The sequence below is a fragment of the Protomyctophum parallelum genome (genome assembly GCF_964188405.1).
Source record: "Protomyctophum parallelum genome assembly, chromosome: 14".
NCBI classification, from domain to species: domain Eukaryota; kingdom Metazoa; phylum Chordata; class Actinopteri; order Myctophiformes; family Myctophidae; genus Protomyctophum; species Protomyctophum parallelum.
The window spans coordinates 14,018,278-14,029,113 of NC_139709.1; positions in this window are offsets into that span (position 1 = coordinate 14,018,278).

Consider the following 10,836-nt stretch of genomic DNA (forward strand, 5'->3'; position numbering starts at 1 on the left):
AGTACAGTACAGTACAGTACAGTACAGTACAGTACAGTACAGTGACTTGAGCAGGGGTCAGAAGGAAACAGCAGTACGGGCAGTAGTGTTAGTAGCATGAATAGGTTGTTTTGGGGTGTGAATAATACAGGGAAGTCCTGAAGCGGCCAGGAGAGGTGTTGCTGTTGCTGTAAATACAGACAAGGCTGCGAATCATGAATGGTGTTTATATTGTGCCATCAATCAAACCATTAGAAGAATACTGTATAAAGAGGGAATGACCATGAGTGGACAGACTTTAAAGGACCTATAACATAAAATTCTACTTTTTCTATTTCTTTTGTGTTTTTGGGGCTCCCATGTGTGTTTTCTATCCCCACAAATAACCAATTTTGAACAATCAGGCCTTCATGTCATATGGGTGTTTTAATGGAAATTGCTCTCAGGAACAGCTCGGCTGATTTTGGCCTCATCGTGATGTCATCAATGTCACCCTACTTTGTATAATTCCTCCTCTTCTTCAGTCTTCAGTTCCAAATTTGCATTTCCACTTTGTTTACAATGTCCACCATTGTTGATTTTCCAAGCTGGCATGGAATGGAAACAAGCCTGGTTTTATCTAGCGTCAGTATTATAATGACTCAAATATTAAATAATCTGCATATCAGCACCCCCACCACCTCAGGACATTGTGGTACTGCAGCTAAAACTGCTTTCAAAGTCCAGAAATAAATGACAAGGCCTGGTTATATCAGAGTGGTGATTGAGGCTCAAACCATTAGAAATAACTTTGAGGGACATAGACCATATGATTATTAAATATTAAAAGCAGTTTTAAAATGCATGTTATTTGCGCTTTAATATCTGTAATACTTAAGGTCTGATGCAAGAAATACACTTTATTATAAGAAAAAGACAAAGAAAAAGAATAGCCAGACAGCCTTGAAGCACGAAAGTATATAGCACACCCATCAGCTGAAAACAGGTCTGGGTGCAAAGCTTGAAGAATCAATGAAGACATAAAGTAAATTGGCTTGTTTTGCCAATAAAACAAACTTTAGTCTATAATGGAACACATTAACTACAGCACCACCACAGCATCTCTGGCTGACAACTCGTTGCCCATACCAGGCAATACTTTTGATACATATATGCTACATTTTGTCATTTTTGTGAAAAAACTTTGCTTATAGAGAACATACTAGAGTTTGTCAGCTTGCTTTAATTGTCGCTGGCTTTGTATTATGGATGATGGAAGAAGCAGCCCTGTTTTCACATGGTTATTAATAGAGATGTAAGGATCTGTATCGGCCCCTATTTGGCCATATCGGGTCATATCGGTATCAGCGAATATGCCAGTCTAACCACCGATCCTACACAGGGGTAAGGGGTTGACACTATGGCAGGTAAATAAAATGTTGGGGCATGTGGAGTTTGCTTTGGAGTTGCCCAAACTGCAAGTGTACGTTTGAGTGAGGAGTCTGCTATAAACACAGATATATAGCTAGATACAACACGAGATCACAACACTGGTATCGGTATTAGTTATCGGCTAACACAGAAATTGTGTTATCGGGATTGGATCGGAAACAAAAAAAGGGATATCCCTAGTTATTAATTATAGTGTGCTTGTGATTGTGCTGCTGGCTGTTTTTAGTGTTTAGAAAAGCTAGCGCAGGCTATTTTCAGCATGCAGCCATGTGTAAAATGACTTATACTGGATCTCTTGTCCACTAGTCCCTTCATAACATGTTAGTCTAGTTTTTATTTGTTATTGTCAATATATTTAGTCATTCCCACCACTGCCCACAGACAGTGTGAAATGGGTTGATTGAGGTGAAGTCAGTTTGAGTGGTGGCACTATAGAGCGTCGCAGTCCCGCCCCCTTTCATAACAACGCCAGGCCCAGGAAATAATTCCCAATGCATTTTTCCAATAGACATTTCAAAATGTATTTATTTAAAAGACCTTTTAAGCGTCGTACGAAGCCAACTCGAGTCGTGACAAATCATGACAACAAACACAATATTTTGGACCAAACAATTAATTACAAAGAAGAAAAACAACAAAACATTGTGTTTATTGTCATGATTTGTCACGACAGAGTTGGCTTTGTCCGCGGCGTAAACGTCTTTAAATAAATACTTTTTGAAAAGTGTATGGGGAAAATGCATTGGGAATTATTTCCTGGGCCTGGCGTCGTCATGACTGTGACTGCGACGCTCTATAGCAGTCATTGAGCTTTGAGTGATTGCAACTTGTAACTTGTCTGAGCCAAAGTGGTGACATTGCATGATACTAGTGTCAAACCACCTTTTTCTGTGTACTGTATATTGGATAGTGTGCGCACGCACAAACGCACACACAAACGCATGCACACACGCACGCACGCACGCAGTGATGAGCGGGTCAACCCGTAACCTGCCTGCATGGGGTCAAACTATTATTATATAAGTGTTTATTTAACACACACACACACACACACACACACAGAAAGAATACAGTTGATGTGGGCAGCAGAATGGTGATGATGATTGATAGAAATATAAAGGGTTCCAGGCGATAACAAATATCAGACATGCAACAACAATCCCGAGCAATTGTGAGTGTGTGTGTGTGTGTGTGTGTGTGTGTGTGTGTGTGTGTGTGTGTGTGTGTGTGTGTGTGTGTGTGTGTGTGTGTGTGTGTGTGTGTGTGTGTGTGTGTGTGTGTGTGTGTGTGTGTGTGTGTGTTTGTGTGTGTGTGTGAGGGGGGGGGCCCAGAGGCATAATTCAAAATGCTCAGTAGTTCGAGATATACAACTATTTGACCTCCAAACTCATCGTCCTCCCACAATGCACCTGCAGGTGCCACACTGTACAGTACGATTTACATGACTAACACAGACCCAACAATCTACCCACGGTACACAGTAAAAAACATAATAGATTGAGCAGTCTATGGACACGACCCCTTTAATGCATCACATCTTTTAACCGCTTTACCCATGCTTCATACGGTGGAGCATTTTAGAAAAATCACGAAAGCCTATTTTGAAAAAAAATATTTTTCTTCTAGGGGTCCCTGGCACAAAACATTTTCAGATGGAGGACTGTTGCCAAATACACATTTAAAGGAGCATTCTCTATCCTGATTGGATGAAGGCTGGGCCACCCAGCCAAAAAAACGAAACCTAAGGTTTATTTGACCCCCAGGGGTTAACTGGGGACAGGGAGGAACTCCTTATATGGTCAGTACACTCTAGTCTATAGTATGGAGGATTATCATAACAAAACAAAAAATCACACCCGTGTGAACTGAGTGGTGCAACTCCCCCCCCACCTCTCTCTCTCTCTCTCATTAGCAGGCAACAGTGCAGCACTATCCCTCTGTTTCTGGCACAACAGCGCCCCTACTGGTACTCATAGTCATATACTGGTGCTCATTAACCAACACATCACATAGGTGAACACTGAACACGGAGTCACAGACATTGCTGTTCCTTGGAGTGGTTGCACCACTCAAAAATAAGTGATATTTGACTAATTTGAGTTAAGTGAAATCACTGAATATACCTTTACTTTGGTGGTCCTTGACATGAAAAGGTTTGGCCTTATAGGGGCATACTCTATATCCAGGCTTGGGAACTTATAGTTGGGACTATACTGCAGGTTTTCCTATATGGCACGTCCAAAAACAGAGATCTCATGTATACCTCACTGGGACACCAGGTGAATGAAATCAAGTTTGAGGAGAGAACTGACTGACGGTAATTTGGTTCCTTGGGACCGGAGAACAGAATTACAAAAAAAAATAACGAACGTGGGAAGCGAGACAAATGACAATATTAAATACTCAGTCTTGCGGCCACGCTGCATGGCAGCTGTCTGAGTGGACAGTGTGTGTGTGTGTGTGTGTGTGTGTGTGTGTGTGTGTGTGTGTGTGTGAACCATGAACCATCACAGTATAGGTTTGATTTTGGCTGGAAACCTTGTACGCCATTACATTCGCCCACACTACTCAGATTCCAGTCTCTATAATGTTCTCTCTTATAACCGCATGAAACCTATAGAGTCCCCATTCTGTGGTGAACCTTCACCCATTCAGGGCAGGAACCCCTTTTGGTGTTTCAAGCATTATGTTATGCTTTAGCTGTTGAAAAATAGCAGATCTACAAGCTCATAGCGCGGCACCGAGTGCCGCGCTACGAGCTTGTAGGTCTGCTATTTTTGGAAAAAAATGTGAAAATGTGGCGCAAAACTTTGACTGTATATATTCTTTCAGAGCAAACGTTTTTAACTCATATCTTTGCGTCCGGAGGGTACCTGAAACTACATATTTTCAGTTGGTGGTCGGCGGCCAATTACATATATATTCTTTTTTTTTGTTTATTGGTTTTTTTCACAGAAGCATTATTGAAGTACTGAGTTTGAAAAATAATAATTAACATTAACAGCTTCTCTTAAATAAACCCCACAAGTATGACATAAAAGAGTAAACACATTGAATTTTCACCCCAAAGGTACATGATACATCCATAATCCAATACAATACAATCCATACAATCCAATCACAGTATAAGCTACTTTTAAAACAAAAGTCCAGCAGACCTCACTCATCCCCTGCAAGCAGAGACAGATTCAAATTCTGAATGAATTGAAAGAATGGACCCCATATCCTCCCAAACCTATCGGAAGAACCATTCAAGGAGTGTCTAATCTTCTCCAGTTTCACACAGTACAAGGTGTCCCTAACCCAATGAGTGTGAGAAGGGGAAGTGGGCGATTTCCAGTTGGTCAGAATTAGTCTCCTAGCCAACAGAGTGACAAAGGCCAAAACATCCCTCTCTGGTTTAGAGAGCGACGGTATTGAGGAAAAAACCCCAAACAGGGCCCCCAAAGGTATGGGCTCCACTCTTTGCCCGACTATCTTTGATAAGGAATTAAAGATATCGGTCCAATATTTGTGTAGAGAAGGGCAGAGCCAGAACGTATGGATGAGGTCTGCGGGAGCCTGCCGACATCTATCACACTCAGGAGACACATCATTATATATTATAATATTCTAGACAACCTGGCCTTGGTGTAGTAGACACGGTGTAGTAATTTACATTGAATAAGAGCATGCCTCACACAAATAGAGGACCCATGTACCCGATGTAAAATTGTATCCCAAACCTCCTCAGTTATCTCCTCTCCTATATCCACCTCCCAACGAGCCTTTAATGAATCCAAAGACTCTGGGCGCAAACAACAAATCTCATCATAAATACATGAGATCGCACCCTTCAAGGTTGGCAACGGAGTCAGAAGGGTGTCTATAACAGAGCCATTAGGTAAATTTGGAAACGTGGGAAATGTTTTCTGAACAAAACTACGGACCTGTAAATATCTAAAAAGGTTCTGTTTGGGAAGTGTATATTCAAATGAGAGTTGCTGAAAGGATGCAAAGACCTTCTCCATATATAAGTCCTTAAAAGTATAAATCCCAAGACTTTTCCAGGTTGAGAAGGCACCATCTATCAAAGAGGGATGGAAAATGATTGGCTGCTATTGGGGCATTGATAGAGAGTGAGTGCAATCCGAAATGGCGTCTAAATTGGATCCATATTTTTAGAGTCTTTTTAACAATAGTATTTTTAGTGTATAGGGCTAACCACGTTGGAGGGGGTTCCGCTATTTCATATAAGATCCAATATTGGAAGATCCTAATGTTGGAGGCCCAGTAGTAAAATCTAAAGTTACGCAGAGCCATTCCCCCAAGATATTTGGGCCTCTGTAGGTACTGCTTACGCAACCTCTGCACCTTCTTGTTCCAAATGAATTCAGAGATCATACTATCTAATTTACTAAAGAAGGTCAGGGGGAGAAAGAGGGGGATACATTGGAACAAGTATAAGAATCGAGGGAGAATGTTCATCTTAACAGTGTTAACTCTTGCAACCAAGGATAAGTTGAGCAGAGACCAACGGTCAAAATCTTCTTTGACTCTTTTCATTAAGGGAGCAAAGTTAGTTTTATATAGATCGTCAAATTCACGCGAGACATAACAATTACATATATTTTTGGGGGTCCTTGACATGAAAATGTTTGAGAACCACAAACATAGAAACGTAAGGTTTTTCAGAAAACTGTCAGGACTTAGTTCAAGGCATTTGTAGAATCGTCCTCGGGTCTAAATTAAAAGATCTAAGCTCACAATTTGCATCACAACATGACGCATTGCTATTTCCGGGAAAGACATTGAGCTTTATGTTGATCAGGTACCTCTTCTATTTGTCGTATTATATGAAGTATGTAGTGCTTGACCTATAGATCGGCTCATGCCCTATAGAAGCCATGCCGTAAAAATAAGTCAGAATTCAAGTGGCACTCTGTACCCGGGCCAGGCTTTTATTGTCTCCACCAGGCCAAAGGCATGTGGGGAGAGTATGTTTTGCACTCCGTCCGTCCGTGTGTCCGTCCGTCCGTCCGTCCGTCCGTCCGTCCGTGTGTCCGTGTGTCCGTCCGTCCGTGTGTCCGTGAGCAGCTAATCTCGGCCACCGTTAACCCGCTCGATGCCACATTTTGCACACACACTCCCTGGATGCCAACGATGAACCTCTGCCCCAAACTTTCCAGAACGGCCTGTTATAGCGCCACCAGGAGGCCGCTTTGTGCAAAACAAGTTTTTGCACAGTACACCTACAGATTTTGTCCAAACATCACGCAAATTGGTACACCGTCTCTCTAGAGCCATTCAACGAAACCGGTCTTTCAGATTTCTCAGACTCCATCCTGATTGGTTATCGTTGGCATCCAGGGAGTGTGTGTGCAAAATTTGGCATCGACCGGGTTAACGGTGGCCGAGATTAGCTGCTCACGGACACACGGACGGACGGACGGACGGACGGACACACACACGGACGGACGGACGGACACACGGACGGACGGAGTGCAAAACATACTCTCCCCACATGCCTTCGGCCTGGTGGAGACAATTAGTTTAGGGATAAGGGTTAAGGGGTGGCGCAAGATTTAGCCCAGTGCTAAATCTTGAGTGCGGAGGCACGGTGCAGGGGCCATTGTCACAGATGGAAACAAACAAAGACTGATGGCCAAAGTGAGGGAGGGGGTATAAGACCCCATAGCTACTAGCTATAGTAGTAACCACTTTGAGCCCCAGCTTCCCTATAATCTGGTGCCGAACATTCGGCCCAAACAGATCGACAAAGCTCACAACATGAATGTCGTGCGCTATAGTAGATGATCTATTCTCAGCGAAGAGGAGAGGACCAAAGTGACTAAAGCAATAGGGTGGTTAAAATCCCAGGGACAATCAACAAAAGAGAGAAATAAAGAGAGAGAAACAAGGGATGAAAAGGGAGAAAATATCGAAGGGAGGAAAAATAATAAGAGACAAAAGGAGGAGGGGGAGAAGCAGAGAGCGCGAGACAGAGGGAAGCCAAGAGAGAGAGAGAAAACAAATGAGCCACAGGCTCCATGTAATGTAATGAGCTTGGTGGGCTGTAGAGAGGTCTGTGGGGAGGGGGAGGGGGAGGGGGAGGGGGGGGGGTTTCCCCCTCAGCCACAGGAGGAGGAGGTGAATGAGCCGGCTGTGCTTCCAATGCCTTCACACGGCTGCCTGCAACGTCCACCACAACACACACACACTTGCATATAAACGTGTATAAGTAAGTGCGCATGCACATGCTCGCGCGGCGTGACGCATTGACGTCGTTTTGACCACGTCGCTGGTGATGTCACCGGAATATACCGGAACCAGAGTTGGCCCTCATCCCTCCTCCTTACCGCCTGGTTAGAGAGGGGGGCGATTGTGACGTTGCTCCACAATGCTATATATATATATATATATATATATATATATATATATATATATATAAGCATGCACGCCAGCCAGGCATGATGATGCAGCTCTGGTACAAGGAGGGAGTGAGTGTACGGCACAGAAGATTGATTGAAGGTTTCAGAGTGAAAGATGGGAAGAGAGAGTGCGCTGTGATGTCTAAGCGAATCCTTTATTTGTTTCTCCCCAGGTCTCCACTATAGCCTATGCTGTCTCTCTATAGCATCCATCCATTCTGTTCTTGAGATGCTTGTACAAAGTTTTAATTCCACTTTGAAAGTTAATGGTCAGTTTGTACACTTCCACAAATTAACACTCTGTTGTTAATTCTGACTGTGTAGATGACCAATGAGGATGTTAATTAGCCCTTCACTAAGTCCCTCCCCAACCCATACTTGTCCAATAGGCACGTTAGCAGCGAAGAAAGCTTGACCTGCATAGCAACCGTTTCTAAGCTATTTGGATTGGTATTGGACAATCGCTTTTTGGGGTGGGATTTAGTGAAGGGCCAATTAAGAAGTCTATCAAGACTAATGAGAGGCTTCATTCAATGTTAACCGGGTGCATTAACACAACTATAGGGTGGGGGGAAAAGCTTATTTTTTATGTATATTTCCCCGTTTAGTCTTTCACAGTAGGTTACAACTCTCCCAAACAAATGATTTTAAGTGCAACCTTTCGACCATGTCGCTCTTCATCAGGCAAATAGTTTTGTCATTGATTAATCTAATCTATTTTCTGCCAAGGCATTGAGTGCTCTGTTGTGGCTCCTATGTTGCACTTTAAAATAATTTCTTTTGGAAGCTTTAACCATACGTGTGCAGATCTTTTAACTTTTCTTTGATTCCTGCCTTGTGAAGTATAGCCTTGATTATATTTCTATGACTCAAAGTAGAACCGCTGCTCCTTCGCCTGGAAAGGAGCCAGCTAAGGTGGTTCGGGATCTGGTTAGGATGCCTCCCTAGGGAGGTCCTCGACACACGTCCCACTGGGAGGAGCCCACGGGGCAGACCAAGGCGCAGTTGGAACGTCTCGGGATCCCCCAGGAGGAAGTCACTAATGTTGCTCTGGAGAGGGAAGTCTGGAGCTCTCTGGTGGAGCTGTTGCCCCCGCGACCCGACTACGGATAAGCGGTTGAAGATGGATGGATGGATGAATATAAAACACTTTGGCAATGTGGAGCCGAGCACCACCACCAGACACTTGGAGAATGTGCAAATGGAACCATAATGGAATGGGAGCATTTTGTTCCATGTTTACACCGGGGGATGTAGATAAAAGAGATTGCATCAAGTGGGGGTCCGTGGCCTTAATGCATATCAAGCTGTGTGTCTTTCAAATGAAAAAAGATTGTGAATCACTGGTACAAAACCTTTCATGTCAACCGTGTGGGTAGGTTTGAGTGTTTGTCTGATATCAAGCAAACCCACCTGTTATTCTGTTGTCCTGGATGGTCTTTCCCTCATTAGTACAGTGTGTTTGCCATTTGCACCAAACCATAGAGTGCAGCTGTTTCACGTCATTGTTGATTTTCATCAAGTCGCCGACGCTCGGCCTTAATTGCAGCCTTTGAATTTTTAACTAGAAATACGTGCCATTCGGATCGGCGAGCCAACGCAATGGGTGCAATAAATTGAAATGTGATATTTGGTGAAATAAAAAAACAATCTAAGAATGTTTGTTCTACAGGGGCTTGAATTGCTTGGTTCGTCTTCATTCACTGCACTGCACACCCACTCAAACCAATAACAGCCAGTGAAGATGATATCCAACCCGTGTTAACCCATTCTGAACGGGAACCCCTTTTGGTACTTATACTATTGAAAAATAGCAGATCTACAAGCTCATATCGCGGCACTCTGCTATTTTTGAAAAATGGTGAAAATGTGGCACAAATCTTTGAATATATATTCTTTCAGAGCGAACGTTTTAAACTCAAATCTTTGCTCATGGAACTACATATTTTGAGATGGGGGTCGGCGACCAAATACATATAATTCTAGGGGTCCTTGACACTAAATACTTTCTTTGAGAACCACTGACACAGAAACATAGGGTTTTTCAGAAAACTATCAGGGTTTAGAAGGCATTTGCAGAATCGTCCTCAGGTCTAAATAGGTTAATAATCACACCTCTCCCCAGTGCGGCCATGCAACCTTAATGAATGTATACATCAGCACGTGTCACCATACAGTAGCACTGCGTGCCGGTTAGGATATCCCCACAAGGATTCATTCAATCCATACTTCATTTGGAGCCTCCAAGTTGACAGATAGAAAACGAAAGACTTGGAAGGGGATTGCTCAACAAGTGATTATGTGGCGTGTAGGGGTGGGGGGGGGGGGTTGACGCACATATGGGAGTAGAGCCAATTTAGTCGTTATGCCAATTAATACACACACACACACACACACACACACACACACACACACACACACACAATACTGAGTGTTATCACAGCTTCATGTATACCCTACTTGCTCACTTTCCAGTAAGGAGCCCCCACCGGGAGGACGTAGCACCTCCTCCCAACTGCCAACTGTGTGTGTGTGTGTGTGTGTGTGTGTGTGTGTGTGTGTGTGTGTGTGTGTGTGTGTGTGTGTGTGCACAAGTGAGTTTCTCCCCTTTTACTGTACACATACTGTAGTCTGTCAAATACATAGTGTTAGAATCCTGAGTGTGTACTGTACGTATACATATTCACAAAGAACATTAGGTGGTCATTTGACCTGAGGGACCCACCCACACAGACAGTGCTGCGTACAAACGTTAATTGTGCATGTGTGTGTGCGACGTGCGTGTGTGTGTGTGCGTGTGTGTGTGCGGGGGTAAGACAACCACCGACGTCTATGGACCTATAAGGTTATTATCCAGTGTCTATGACGGCCTGCGCCCGCACACACACACACACACACACACACACACACACACACCCGGGGGCCATCTGTCCAATCAGGAGCCTCAACAAGTGGAGAGGAATCCACTTACACTGCAGGCAGAGACTGACAGACAACCACCAGCCATGATCTCCAC